Genomic DNA, 14,246 nt, shown 5'->3' with positions numbered 1-14,246 from the left:
AGCGCTAAGCAGACCCTCACTTTTGTAAAGAAATGCTGGTTTGCTATTTTGGGAGTCAAAGTTGTGGGGTATAGCATACATTTGATACACTGTGCAGTTGGGTATATTTTATTACCATGACAAAAAAAGGGGTTTATATATCAGAAGAAATTAAGATAATACCAGAATTATTAATACAACTTCGAACAGTAAACATTACTTTCAAGATAGAGAATTTCTCGCAACTACAGCTAGTGCAAGTCTCCATAAAACTTAATGACCTCATTACAGAATGCTAATTTACAGCTTCAATATCTAAGTTGGATCATTTATAGCCGTTGGTCTTATTTCAATTTTCGCTTTGCATAATGTTAATTTGACACAAGCCCTAAGCAAAAGAAGCTTCCCCATCTTCCGAGAGGTATTTGGGGATGCTATTATTAACTATAACATATGGAAGGCTGTAAGACACATTGATCGTAAACATTGCTCGAATATTCTCATGCTTTATCAATTTTTATAACAGTGCCCCTTTATCACCACTCATGACGCTAATAAAGAGCACACCTTGTGCCAAGATTTTAATTTGTCACCAAATTTCTTCTTTCGTGGCAAAATAAATTTCTCATCTCCTTCGCAAAAATACCTATATCTGCATGCTGTATGGCGTATGATAATGATACAGCAATTATTGATTGCTTTACAAAACCAATCTAAGCGCTTTCTTAACAGTCATCACAATGGGCTAAGAAACAGTAAGCAAACAGTCTAGTGTTCTTGTTCATTGAATTCAATTGTATAAATTGTGAAAGTAACGCCTTTATTTTGAATTCTTTTCCACGTTGTGCAAGCTGCGTTCGTACAACGATTTGTCGCTGAAAGTCATCGTGAGATAGTTTCTGAATAATTTTATTCTGGATATTTAGAAGTTGCATTCGGACAACTAGATATTCATTTTAATTATGCGGCTACTTTATCTCCAGCAAAGCCTCTCAACTGGACTTTCGACACGAAAACGTATGCATTGCCATTTGCGACAGGCACCGTTATAAACGGAATATCGGGCGAACTTCAAGAAATAATAGAAAGTTCGGCTGCATGTTACACTACTGTAACACATGAAGGTGAAAGTGTGCTCTGGTCTTGGTATACGATCGGAGGGGTTAGACTTCTTGCGAGACGTATGGGGCCGCAGTGTGAAGTACGCGTGTGGCAAGCCATTGTCTAGAGCTTCGGCCTCCTCTCCACGTTGGCGCTTTCGCAGTTCGGCTTCTTCGGCCTTAAGGGGGTATGAGCCATTACATATTTGCTTGCTTACGGGTGTGAGCTATTGCTGAAGATGATATTTCTTCCACTAGTCGACTGGATGCCGCGTTTTTAGGTATGAGCCATACCTAAAAGGTATGGCTCATACCAGTCACTTAAGGCTTTTGCCTTAACAGGTTGATCTATGTCAAAGTTGTTCATGATATTCCGAATTGTCTTTGTACCATCAGATAGGTTGCTTTCCTTTGTAAGCGACATGTTTTCTTCACTAATATCACTCCCTCTGTAATTAGTGTGTTGTACTTGTGCTTCCGTAATATTTAATTTTCTCTGCCTTACATTTTCTTTGGCTCTTCTCCGTCGTTAGGTTCTAACCGGTGCACACTAAACATTATTACACCCTTATGGGTGTTAGTAGGGGTGCTTTCGGCATTTACACCCATGCTCACACCCTTCTAGCACCCTTTTCGGCCAAAGCACCCTATCACAAGGGTGGATACCACACATAAGGTGTGACTTTGCTCAAAGAAGGGTGTTAAGTCGAAGCCTGAAGGGTGTTGAACGTATTGATGCATAAATCTGAGTAACGTGTACACGTCCACGCATTCAGCAATGTGTGTATGTATTGCATTTTTAATGCGAAAGCGTTTCATGGCCTTTCAGGTAGGAAAGGTGGCGTTCTCCGCAACAACAATCCATACGGGACCCTGCTCATGCCACTCTTGTCATTTCCCTTGAAAGCATTCAGAAAGCATTTAGAACCGCGCCGCCCGTTTTATTCTCTCAAATTATTCACTTCATTCTAGCGTCACGTCCGTGAAAAAAACACTAGGTGAACCTGACCTTTGGTTACGTCGCAAATACTTTCGTCTCTGTCTTTTTCATAGAATATGCTAATTTAACCCTTCTCGTAAAGAAAATCTTTTCACCACACCAAGTTCTCGTCTCGCATCGACCATCAACACAAAATTGATGTGCCATTCTTCCTTTTTGCCAAGAACAGCCACTGAATGCAACCGCCTTCCCGCCTCCACAGTCTCAATTTGTGACACCACTAATTCAAGGTCGCCGTTCAAATTATCTTATGGTTTGATTTTCTATTTTTGCGCTGCATTGCAATTATTGCATATTTTCACCACTTCTTTCTATTGTGCCTACTAGGCCTCGAATGTATATAATAAATAAATAAAATGTGAAGTCATCACCGTCTTGGATGACGTCAGTAGTGATACAGAAAAATACAACAACGTTAAGTATGAGCGATTATGGGTAAATAATGTGAAATAATGTGAATAAGGGTGGAATAAATTGCATTAAGGTTCGTACAAACTGTAGCACGGTGCATTACGGGAGATTATGGTAGAATTGTCAAGAACACGCGACAATGTATGAACTAACGTATCATGGTCACGTGACAATTCCAAGTGTAGATGCGTGAAGCGATTAAGTTTTCCCATTCCTAAGTGACTCTCGATATTTCTTCAAGGATTCTGATGTTACTGGCATGACGGCCACTCCAAAAATGTATCATCCAGAAAAAGAACGCCCTTTCGCTTAAAATTCCATTATCATTATTTTTCGTGCTCTCAGGAATATTAACATGCAATTAAACACTTCTAGAAAAACTGCAGTAGCAGAGCGAAAACACGAGAGCAACTTGCGCAATTCTGCACTAATATTTCGGTGCCCTTAATAGCCCAACAAAAAGTGGTGAAATGGAAGAAGCTGTTTGGATTCATTGCTGAACAAACAGGGACGTGCTGTTGGACGAGCCTCTGCTGTACAGTGGCATCAACGTACAATTTGCATGGTGAATCCATAAAGAAGACTTATAGAGGCGAGATCACGTTGGAAGTTCTCAAACCCGAATTTCCACGTACCTTGCCTAATTCATTCAGAGGTTTACTAAGCTACTGATCTCCTTTCTAAGTGCATCCTCAAATACAGCTTGTAAGGCTGAGCCTATATATTAAGGGCTGGTGTCGTCAAAGCTGTAATTTCTTATCCAGAGCATACGCACTTGCAAACGCAGTCTTCAGTCTCCTCATGAATGTTTACGCGTCGCTGTCACACGACCAAGATGTGAGCGTCTTTATCGAGCCATGATATCGCTGAAACTACGCTGTGACCTCGCAAAGTTGCTTCGTTCGGACGCAGCGAATAATCTAATCGCACCAGCAGAAGAGCGCCGATCGTCTCGCTCACGGTCCCGATTTGTGTACTGTACCCTCAGTGATGCAGCACAGACTGCGCCCCCCACCCCAAAATAAAATGCCCGGCACGAAACGTAGTAGCAACTACCCGCCTCACCGCTCTAGTTAGAGACCACAACGAAGCAGCAGCAAACAGGCGGCCATGCGAGCATGCAAACCTGTCAGAATAAACGTTCAATTTGCGCGGCCGCTCCATGCCCAATGAAAAGCGACCGGAAGTGACGGCCAACGCTGTACCATCACTTCGGCGCGCGGCAGGACGGGAAGGCGGAAGCTGCGCCATCATGCTCGTTTTCGCGTGCGTTCGCGTCGCGCGCTATGCGAAGTAATTTTAAACGTGTGATTAGTTTTGCGCGCGGGGTAGAAAAAGATGTGGCCCATGCTTTGTGTATTACTCGTGCCCCACTTCAAAGCAAAGCGTTCGTACGCACTGGAAGATGGATCCACGAAGGCTGAAACGAGAAGTTGCAACGTGCCCGGTCGGTAGTACTGGCATGATCGAAACTTTCAGGCAAGTGCCCGTTTATTTGGTATTTGTTTTGTTCGCTTTAGAAATATCTCACTGTGATTTCGTAGCATAATTCATAATTCGCTAATGTAAGAGCAAGAGCAGCTGCACTCCTACTAGGGCAAGTTAACTACCTCGATCGCGTCCCGTGTGACTAATGTTTGTCAAATCTACATCGGGCGTGGTGCGCCTGCATAGTTACGCTTTGTTTCTCAGCGCTTGAACGTTCATTGATGTGATTCTCTTGTGCGTTCAGCGCGGCTGCTTGTAATACGGTCGTTCGCACTTCAGTTAAATGTGGTCGACCACTTTTGCGTCGCGTAGAAAAAGGACTGGCTTAGCCACCTTTCGAAGGAACCGGCGCGGTATTGATTCTCCCTGATGCGGTCGCGTGCTGCTCTTGCTGCTTGCCGGACGCCTTCCGCATTTTTTCGGCTCGCTTTGTCTGTGCGTGTGCGCGTGCTCGCGCTCGGCTTGATTTGTGTGTGCGTGCGTGCGTGTGTGTGTGCGCTCAGCTCAGCTCGCTTTGTGTGTGTGCGTGCGTGCGCTCGGCTCGCTGTGTGTTTGTGTTTGTGTGTGTGTGTGTGTGTGTGCGTGCGTGCGTGCGTGCGCGCTTGCGTTCAGTACATGCCGGTTTGTATGGGCCGGCGTGTTTGCGCGTGTCTAGTGCGTACGTGTTTTGTGAGTGTGTTGTCTGTGGGTCGCTGTGTGTGCGTGCACGTGTTAGCGTGTCTGCCTGCATGCATGTGTGTGTGCTTGTTTGTGTTCATCAATGTGCGCGTGCGCGCTTTTGTGTCTGCGCTTTGAGAGTGCGTATACTTGTGGGTGCGTTTTGTGTGCGTGCGTATGTATTGCATGAGGCCGGTAGAGTTTTACTCGCAATAAAACTCTTCCGATTTGGTGCAGCGAGTGTTCCCGCCTGAAAGCCGAGTTTGGTTTCAAGCCTACCTGGACAACTGCTGTATGAGGCGTCGTTTCTCGGGAGGACCAGTGGGAAGGCTCCAAGTATACGCTTCGTCCAATTGCTCCCATGCCCTGATGAATCGATATCCTTGTTTTTTATTGTGAAAGGAACGTTACATCCAGAGCATAAATAAATGATTAAGAAATCTGGTAGTGTGTTCCGCCATTACAATAATATTACAATAATTCCGATCTTAAAGACGTGGATTTCCCATTAGCCCACATTTCTTGTGATGCAGACAACCGTTGAAATTGTTAGCGGCAGGTTATTCGAGACGTTCTACTTATATAGCAATTGTCTTCAGGAGCTTTAATGAATTTTGAAAATTTGAAGTGTTGTGCTTTAGAGGTATCATATACAAGCTTTAGGTCTCCGGGTAATTTGCATGCCCTTCGAGAGCTGTCGCCTATAGCCCTATTGAAATTCGTAACTACAGTTTGGAGCACTGGGGAAGCTAGAAGGCTTGTCCTGGCTCTCGAGAAAGTGTTTAAGCTGGAGGTGTAGGTTGAGGAGTTTGGGGTTGGTAACACAAAGCATTTTTTATGCCTTAGCAGTAGGAGGGACACAGGATAAAAAAAATGTATGTGTGTCAAGCACAGGAAGCTGCTCATGTGGTAGAAGCATGTGTGTGCGTGTGTGTGTGTGCGCCCATGCATGCGTGCGTGTGTGTGAATTCTCTCCTCAAAAGGGAGTATGTGTGTAAGAGAGCTATTTCATTGCTGGTCTGTTTGCCAAGAATTGGCAAGAAAACACAATAATCAATTTAACTTGAAATTATAAACTTCAAAGCATACTGGCGTACTGGCGACAGCAGCATACAAGCGTGCAGCTGTGTGACAATCTTAATGCATGACTGCAACATCTGGAAGGAGGCTTGCTTCTTCAGTAAGCAGCACAAAGTCCATATTCTTGGCTTTTCTCGTGCAAACCAAAACGAGGCTCATTGCCAATGATCTTGTCCTTTTGTTCTAATAGCATTTGTTATCTTGTACTTAGAGCGTCCTTTCTCGCAGGTCATGCAGATAGTAGCAGCAATTTCACAATGCCCAGCCTTGGCGCCCCCCATCAAGAGCAAGCCACTTGCGTTCGCCTTCAGACAGATGGTTAATGTCTTCTTGAAAGCGGTTGAGAAGACAACATTGTAAGTAGATATAGTTGTGTAGTGTAATATAATAACTCAAGTTATAATTTAAAACTCAGGCTCCTTGGCCGCCTAAGCTTGATATGATGTGCAGTTGTCTGTGGTTGTAAATATTGCCGATGGTACAGTGCATACTGCAGGTATGACTGCAGGTATGCTGAAGTATAGATTGGCATTTTCTTGATGGTCTTTCATAATGAGGATTTTCTTTGTGCAAGAATATTCACAGAATGCCGGGGCATTGTAGCATCATATTCTTGTGCATTCACTGCTAATTTCGTATGACTTCCTGCTACCAATTTATTTGCAGGAAAGGAATATTTGTTTACTCTCTGCAATGATCTTGTTATTTGCTCATTGCATTACACTCTTCTACCTTTAATTTGTTCCCATATAATTATTAAAACCTTAAAATTTCAGCTGGTTTTATTTTGAATGTAATATCAAAATCAAAATGCACCGGATTGCAATCTAGACTGCAAGGGATTTGAAGAAATTACAAGAAACCAGGACCTCTCGGGAGCGTTAAAAAAACGTTTCTGCAGGTAATGTGCCTAATTGTACTGAGCTAGCTAGCTGCTCACGAAAATTGCAAGCATATTTCATTTCACATAGTTTTGCAGGATATAGCAGGCCTATCATAGTCTCTGAGCACAACCTTACCTCATTTGCATCATGAAAATGTCTCATGCTTAATTTGGGGCAAGTTTTGAAAAATGAATGTATCATTTTTAAACTACACAAAGTATTGGTTGAGGCTGGACAGTTTTCAAACAACTTGACCATGTTGAACTTAGCCATTACAGGACGGAAAAAAAAACATGCACAGGAGCACTCATTCAATGAAATGTGATGCTTGTGGTTATTTTCCACATGCAAAATGTACTTTTAAGCGAGAGAGGGCAGGTAGCCAATTTACAACCATTGTGACTCATGCGCGTAGTAGCAACACAGGATGGGAAATGGTTGTGTCTCTGAGGTTCATCGATTATGTGAAAACTCATATACAGTACCCCCCCCCCCCTATGAGGGGTAACCGTGCAATATGTTTTGGGCAAGAAAGACGATTGTTCTAGGAGACAAAAAATTTCAGGCTCTAGTTGAGAGGCTACAGAAAGAAGGACCATGTAAATAGTCACAGATTAACATAAACTGCATCGGAGTGGCATCACAGTTTAGAGCATGAGGAAGGATCATAAGTTTAAATAAGGGAATACTACTTGTCAGTGCATTGCCAAGCTAAGCCATTGAAAGAAGGGGGCGTGCTCTAAGAAAAATAGTTGACAACACATGCTAAATTTTCGAGGAAAGTATGCCAAAATGCCCATTCTTACTAAATTAGTAAATAAGAAATACACGATAAATTTTAGGATGCAGAAAGTGTAATAAACTGCATTGGAGAGTTGGATATTGTTGGGCTGGATGCATGTATTGCAGGGCAAATGAGAATGCCAGTGGGGATTCCCTCATTTTCATTTTGTGTGCACTCTCTGTAAAACAGTTCTCTTTGTCTCCTAGTGCGATAATGTTGTGTAAAAACAGTCATTTTTTAATGCCTTGTGCACTTCACTCTTAATGTGCCATATCCCATAAGTTTCTCACCTGCAGTACTTATATATAAAGTGTAATGCAGATAGATATATTGCAGATTTCATAATGTCAATTTTGTATTAAGGTCACATACACACTCTTGGACAAATGTCTGTTGTTGAGAGATGTCATTGGTAGTCTTTAAACTTTATTCACTCTTATTTTCTATGGTGAAAAGGCTACTGTAAATTTATGTTTTTGCTGCTGTATGTGCCTTGTGTTCACAATGACATAGTGGTTTAGCATTCACAGTAACATGCAATTCCTTAATTTGCAAAATAGAAACTTCTCCTATCTTTCACTTGTCTTGCCCAGTTGCCTGAGCGGTACATTCTGCCCAGTCACATTAATTAAGTTTGTTACTTTGAGGAGCTTGTTGCATTATCAAATTTTCCGCTAAGTACATGTGTAATTGCACGGACTGAATTCTCATGATTCTCTTCTTATTTTGCTAATGCAGGATTCAAGATTCCAGCAATGCCATGCGCTGCATTTATTGGTCAAGATGCTCAGAGAATGAAGTCCCTGCACCTCGTGGTTAACCGTGAACATTTCTTTTTCTTTTGGAAAGCTAAAGGCCATTTGCTGCATCACTTGCATTTTTGCAGCTCAGATGTGTACTATATTTTTCTAATTTTGAATCAATATGGGCTGTTCAGTATAAAAAATGCCGTACAGCGTGAAGGACAAGGACTGTGAGAGACACACTCCACTGACTTTCAACAATATTTTATTGCGTTGCCACATCGTGTGTGTATACACACAGGGGTCATGCGCAGAAAATGAAAGCCAGTCACAAGGGGTGTTCTAACAGCAAGTCATTGTAAAAAGAACATGGTCACTTGAAAAAAAAAAACATCACAATTTCTATCTGTTTAGATACAAAATTTCACTAGGGGTCAGCGTGATAGAGGGGGCACTAACGCACACTACCCAGTTTTCTGGTGAAATCAGCTTCAATAATTTACTGGGTGAGCTGTGTGTCGCTAAAACTTCCGTATCTTAAAGAGGGGCATGCAGCCGCTGTCCCGGCAATGAATGCCCAAGTGGCCTTGAACAGTGTTATTGATGTTGTTATAGTGCTCTCTTAAACGATCATTTAGGCGCCTGCCTATCTGTCCAATATATTTACTGCCTCAAAATGGGAATTTGGGAAACCACATTCGTTGCACACATCGCAAAACGTTTTCTGTGCCCGGCAGAGCAACAACTCTGACGTGATTTAGGCGCGTTTACACACTTACAGAGCCTTGCCAGCTTTTCTGGGGATGAGAAAAGGACTGATTTCTGCAGGTTCCCTAATCTTTTTTAGCCTATGGGAGACATCATGAACATACGGTAGCACTGCAAACCTGTGTCTTTCAACCGGCTGGTTCCTTGACCGAGTGCGCTCATCATGTTTTGTGCACTTCAGAAGCTGTTCCGCTATGGCTCAAATTAAGGCCAAAGGGTAGCCAACCCAAGAAAGGCAATCAGCCTGTGCAGCAACGCTATGTTGCATCTCGTGGGAGCAAGATTTATTGAGGCTGTTAAGGAGGCAAAGCTTTACAATATCTCATTTGACTTTGTTGGACAGACAGGCAGGCGCCTAAACAATCATTTAGGAGAGCACAATAACAACGTCCATAACACTGTTCAAGGCCACTTCGGCATCCATTGCTGCGACTGCGGCTGCGTGCCCCTCTTTGAAGGTACGGAAGCTTTAGCGAGACACAGGTCATCCGGGAAACTATAGAAGCAGATTTCACTAGAAAACTGGTTAGTGTGTGCGTTAGTGACCCCTCTATCGTGCTGACCCCTAGTGAAGTCTTGTATCTCAACAGACAGAAATTCTAATGTTTATTTTTTTCAAAGGACGATGTTCTTAGTACAGTCACTTGCTGTTAGACACCCCTTGTGACTCATATTCTGCGCATGCCCGCTTTTGTACAAATACACATGATGTGGCAACGTAATTAAATATTCTTGGAAGTCAGCGTAGTCTGTCATCTCTCGCAGTTCTTGTCATTCAAGCTGTACGTAATTTTATCTCATTAATTGAAACTATCCCAAGAAACTACCCTTGTTCAGTATAATTATAATGTTTGATACGACCATTTGCTGGCAAACGTTAACAGTGTGATATTTAACTTGAACTTTTGCATGACTGCCTATGCCTGTGTTCTTTTAGTAACCAGAGTATGGCTAATTTATTAAACCATATTTGCTAATTTGCATGCTCACATGCTATACCTTAATCTTGAATTACTGCATCTAAGTGCAAATAATTTAGAAATTTACTATGTATTTTAAAACACTCCACATTTTGTGCTCAGCAAAATCGTTTAATCAACAGTGGTTTGTTTTTATCAGGCCTCCTACTGCACTTTGCACCCAGGCACTAGTAGATGTGGAATATGCACTCTTTTGATTTATAGTAAGAAAAGAACCTATTTTCAAACTACATATTGTATATGTACCAGTGCCTTAGAGTTACAAAACAAAAATTTATAGAAACTGGTATTGTAGTTAGAAAAACCGCTACACAGCACCTTTAGCCCAGAGAACTCGTTTCACAAAAGAGGACAAACAATGTAGGCACTAAAAAATTCTACGTATCTTTTGTGCTCAAGTAATCTTGTTGGAAATAGAAAATTAGCAATAAGGCTCCTGGCATAAACCTCACTTAAAGCATGTCTGTGCTTGGAAAGTATTGTTTCAGTCTAAAAAATGTTGGCCAGTTATGCTTTACATCGACTTTCCAAACTTTTCATAATGCTTTGCGATTACATTAGTGTACAAAATAACAGGTGTCTTTCTTGTGCGTTTGCTCTGCATTTCAATTGCTTCCCTAATTCACCTTTGCAATATGCCTGTTTTTAAGGCATCAAAACTTGAATTTTCGTTCACTGGAGCCTAATACTAAAAATTTATTCCTTTATGTGGCCCAAAACACTGCGAATCAACCCAGGCTCTTTCAGTGCCGCTATACATAGTTTCTTCTCTAATAACAGATTTGATCAATACATATATTTTAGGTACCTTTGTGGGGAATGTACATGTTCTTGTACTTACCGATGTGTTTGGTGATTGTGGATGTTTATATTTCATGTGATTTATGTATGTGTTGTACTCTGTATTGCAGCATGCAATAAATATATTTGCGTTTTCTTGAAAATGCAGCATATATCTTACCAGTCTGTGTTGCATGTTATTTGGATATGGAAATCGTGATAACCTTGGTGTTGATATACATGCTCAAAAGTGTCAAGTTTGCTAGGTTGTATTTGTGCAGTGAAGACAGGTTTTCCAATATACACCATGAATTACTAATATGTAATGTGATCCACACGTATAGGTGTTGTGTATGCCTATCGAAGCTTCAAGGCCGGCTGTTCGACAGTGCGTTTGGTAGCCGAACTTGAACCTTCTGGCACACGCAATAGTTGCACGTGGATCGCTGTACATAGTAGTAATTGAAGGCGTGTACTGCCAAATCTGCCTTCTATACACGCTAGAAATAAAAGGGTGTACACCCTTCCAACACCCACACAGATGGGTGTTAATTTGGACGAGCACCCTTACACCCTAAATTTATTTTGCTGGACACCCTTCCTTTAGGGTGCTATAGTGGCACCCCAACTGTAGGGTGTAGACAACAGCACCCTTAGGGTGTTCGTCTGGCGACAAACTGATTTACACCCTTAAGGGTGTTAAAATGTTTAGTGTGTGGCTTCTCGGCCAGTCACCCCGTAGTGGGTAAACGCCATGCTCTGAGGAGCAGACGGGAACGCGCTGGCGGCAGCAGCGTACGCCCCGTGTGCATCATGGCCAAGGCGAAGAAATCCAAGTCCGGGGGCAAGGCAAAAAAGGGCAAGTCCGCAGGAAAAGCAAAGAAGGGCAAGCCTGGAGGAAAAGGAAGTAAGGACAAGACTGGAAGCAAAGTCAAGGACGGCAAGTCCGGAAGCGAGGAAAGCAAGGAGACGTCCGGACTCGAGGAAAAGAAAAGCAAGTCCGGAAGCAAGGAGAAGAAAGACAAGTCCGGAAGCAAGAAGAAGAAAGACAAGTCCGGAGGAAAGAAAAAGAAGGACAAGTCCGGAAGCAAGGAAAAGAAAGACAAGTCCGGAGGAACGAAAAAGAAGGACAAGTCCGGTGGCAAGAAGAAAAGAAGCAAGGGATCCTCTTCCGCAACGAAGTCGCGGTCGGCGACCTCAAGCAAGGAGAAATTGTCGAGCCAGCAGAAGGCCAAGGGTGGGTCGAGCTCCGCGGACAGTGTGACCAGTTCGACTGCTGGCCAGGTACCGGTAAGCGCGGCGTCCTCGGAGGGGTTATTCAAACCATTGAAGCGGCAGCCTTTCCCGCCGTTGGTCTTGCCCGGCGACCGGGAACTCACGTTGGTACGGCGACCTGATACCCTATACGTCTGGGACTGGTGAGTGCGCTGATGAATTTCGGCGATGCTAATCGGAAACCATGGAAGCTAGTCGTTTGACACAAATGCACCTCTGCTAGCGCAAGAAACTTAGACGCAGGTGAAAGACTTCGGATAACACGCTGGCCTTTCAGCTATTAAATTTGCACGCTACAGGGAATCTCCTATAAGTACAAACACGTAGGGGTTGCTTTTGTGCACTTGTAGGACGTTCGCATCACTTGTCAATTTAGCAGTTTGAAAATCTAGCGCTTCGCAAAGGCCGCGCTACAGCCAGCCTTTGCCTCTTTCATAAGTTCTTTTACAGTTCCCTAATTAACGAGCGATATATCACACCACCCGGGACGCATATCGCTACGAACTGGGCACCCATAACAAGTCTTACGGCCATGCTCCGATACAACTACTTTTTCCTAGTCTTCTTTTTTCCCGCACAGCATCAGACTGGAACTCCCTTCCCCACCACGTCGCTCAAATTACTTGCCCGACATTGTTTTTCAAAAATGTGTCTTCTCTGGCTGAAAAATAACCCGCTTTTTTGACGCGTTATTCTTTGTTTTTATGCACTTGCGAAAATGTTGCTTTCTTGTGCAGCTTTTCTGTATACCTCTGTTTATGTTGCATTATCAAACTGTACCGAGCCCTTATGTAATACTTCTAGCAAAGGGGTCTTTAAGGAAATAAAACTGAACTGAACGTCTATACTCTTTGTCAAGGTTTTTTGCGCTAGTAAACATGCATTTCAGCAAAAACCAACCAACCCAGCCTATTACTGAATTCGGCAGAATATTATTGTCGCATTATCCAGAATAATGCTGACGTGGGCACGATAAACGCGTCGCAATCTGCATCGATCGTAGAAGGAAGGGTCTTTTTCTTTCTGGTCATTCAGATAAGAGTCAAAGCAAGGATAAACCAACTAATGCACTTTAACTAGTATTTTAACGTGTCGTATACATTGTGCATGTGTTAGTGCCACAGTGGCGAAAACACACGCAAAAAAAAAAAGAAGCCGCAACACACAGAGTTGACTACCAGATGAATGTCATTGGGTAGCAACTGTACTAATATTTAAGACTTGTTGTCACCGTCAGTGCCGCCGCTGCCATGAAGTCTCAACGACGCACTGCTCATGCTTTGCTATGCGACACGGTCACGTGACGTCCTGCACGTGCGGAAGCGAGCGTGTATAATAGGGCGCGCCGAGAAATACTGGTGGCACTCGTGGCTTGATGGGCGCTGTCTGTCCGCGCAGCCACTGTTGGAGGTCACGTGACATCCTCGCCCTTGGGAGGCGTGGCAATGTTGAAAGAGTGAAGGGAGCGGTAGGAGGGAACGTTCGCTTTGAAACACGCACGCCGGTGTGGTGACCGCCCGAGTGCTTGCGATCATCTAAACTGAGTTAATCTGTTCCTTTTGTGTGCATGAAGCCACGCATGTTTACTTGGTCAGTGAATGTTATCTGCAACGTATGCTGCCCATAATCCAGGATCCCTACTTTACCGACCAAACTACGTTCTTCAATACTTTGCTGTGGCTGTGAATGTGAAATTGCGACTATTTTTTTGCTATGAGATTGAAAAATATATGTAAAACACAATTCATGTTCGCGTAATCGCAAAGTGAGATCTTATTATCACTCAAATTAGGTGAAATTGCACATGTGACTCAGCTAATAACGAGGTGCTACAAAAACGTCCTCTTATTTGATAAAGGATGCTTCTGTGGTTTCTTTGAATATCTTACGTAGCAATTATTGCAAGAGTGGTGTTACGAAATCCATATGCTACAGCAACGCCTTTCTATTTGATAAAGCATGCTTTAATGGTTTCTTTAAACATTTTACCCAGCAATTAATGTACGAATTGTGTTACGAAAAGCCATATGACAGCCACAGTTCTCACTGGCAACGACTCAAAGCCACGTGGTGACGGTGGCGGGCAAATAGCAACCAATTTCGAATTTTAACAATTATGTACAACCGACTTCGTCCGTCGCGTCTAGTTTAGTCTTGCCGGCTGCACGCAGAGTGTGATACTCTGGCGACGGCCATTATATATCTGTTATATAAAAAATTAAAGTTAAATTAGGGAGTTTTACGTTCCAAAACAACGAGCTGGTTATGAGGCACGCCGTAGTGGGGGACTCCATAAAATTTCGACCACCTGGGGTTC

The 14,246-nt window shown here is 43.0% G+C and overlaps 1 long non-coding RNA gene across 1 annotated transcript; it reads left to right on the top strand.

The window, feature by feature from the left end:
• The first annotated feature begins 3,014 nt into the window (after positions 1 to 3,014).
• On the top strand, positions 3,015 to 8,461 carry LOC142557168 (uncharacterized). Its single transcript, XR_012822733.1, has 3 exons — positions 3,015 to 3,969; positions 5,944 to 6,071; positions 8,122 to 8,461. It is a non-coding gene; the product is annotated as an uncharacterized LOC142557168 (long non-coding RNA).
• Positions 8,462 to 14,246: the final 5,785 nt, after the last annotated feature.

This window comes from Dermacentor variabilis, chromosome 9 (genome assembly GCF_050947875.1).
Source record: "Dermacentor variabilis isolate Ectoservices chromosome 9, ASM5094787v1, whole genome shotgun sequence".
Taxonomy (NCBI): Eukaryota; Metazoa; Arthropoda; class Arachnida; order Ixodida; family Ixodidae; genus Dermacentor; species Dermacentor variabilis.
Note: the sequence above shows the minus strand (reverse complement) of the source record. Positions and strands in the feature narration are given on the sequence as shown.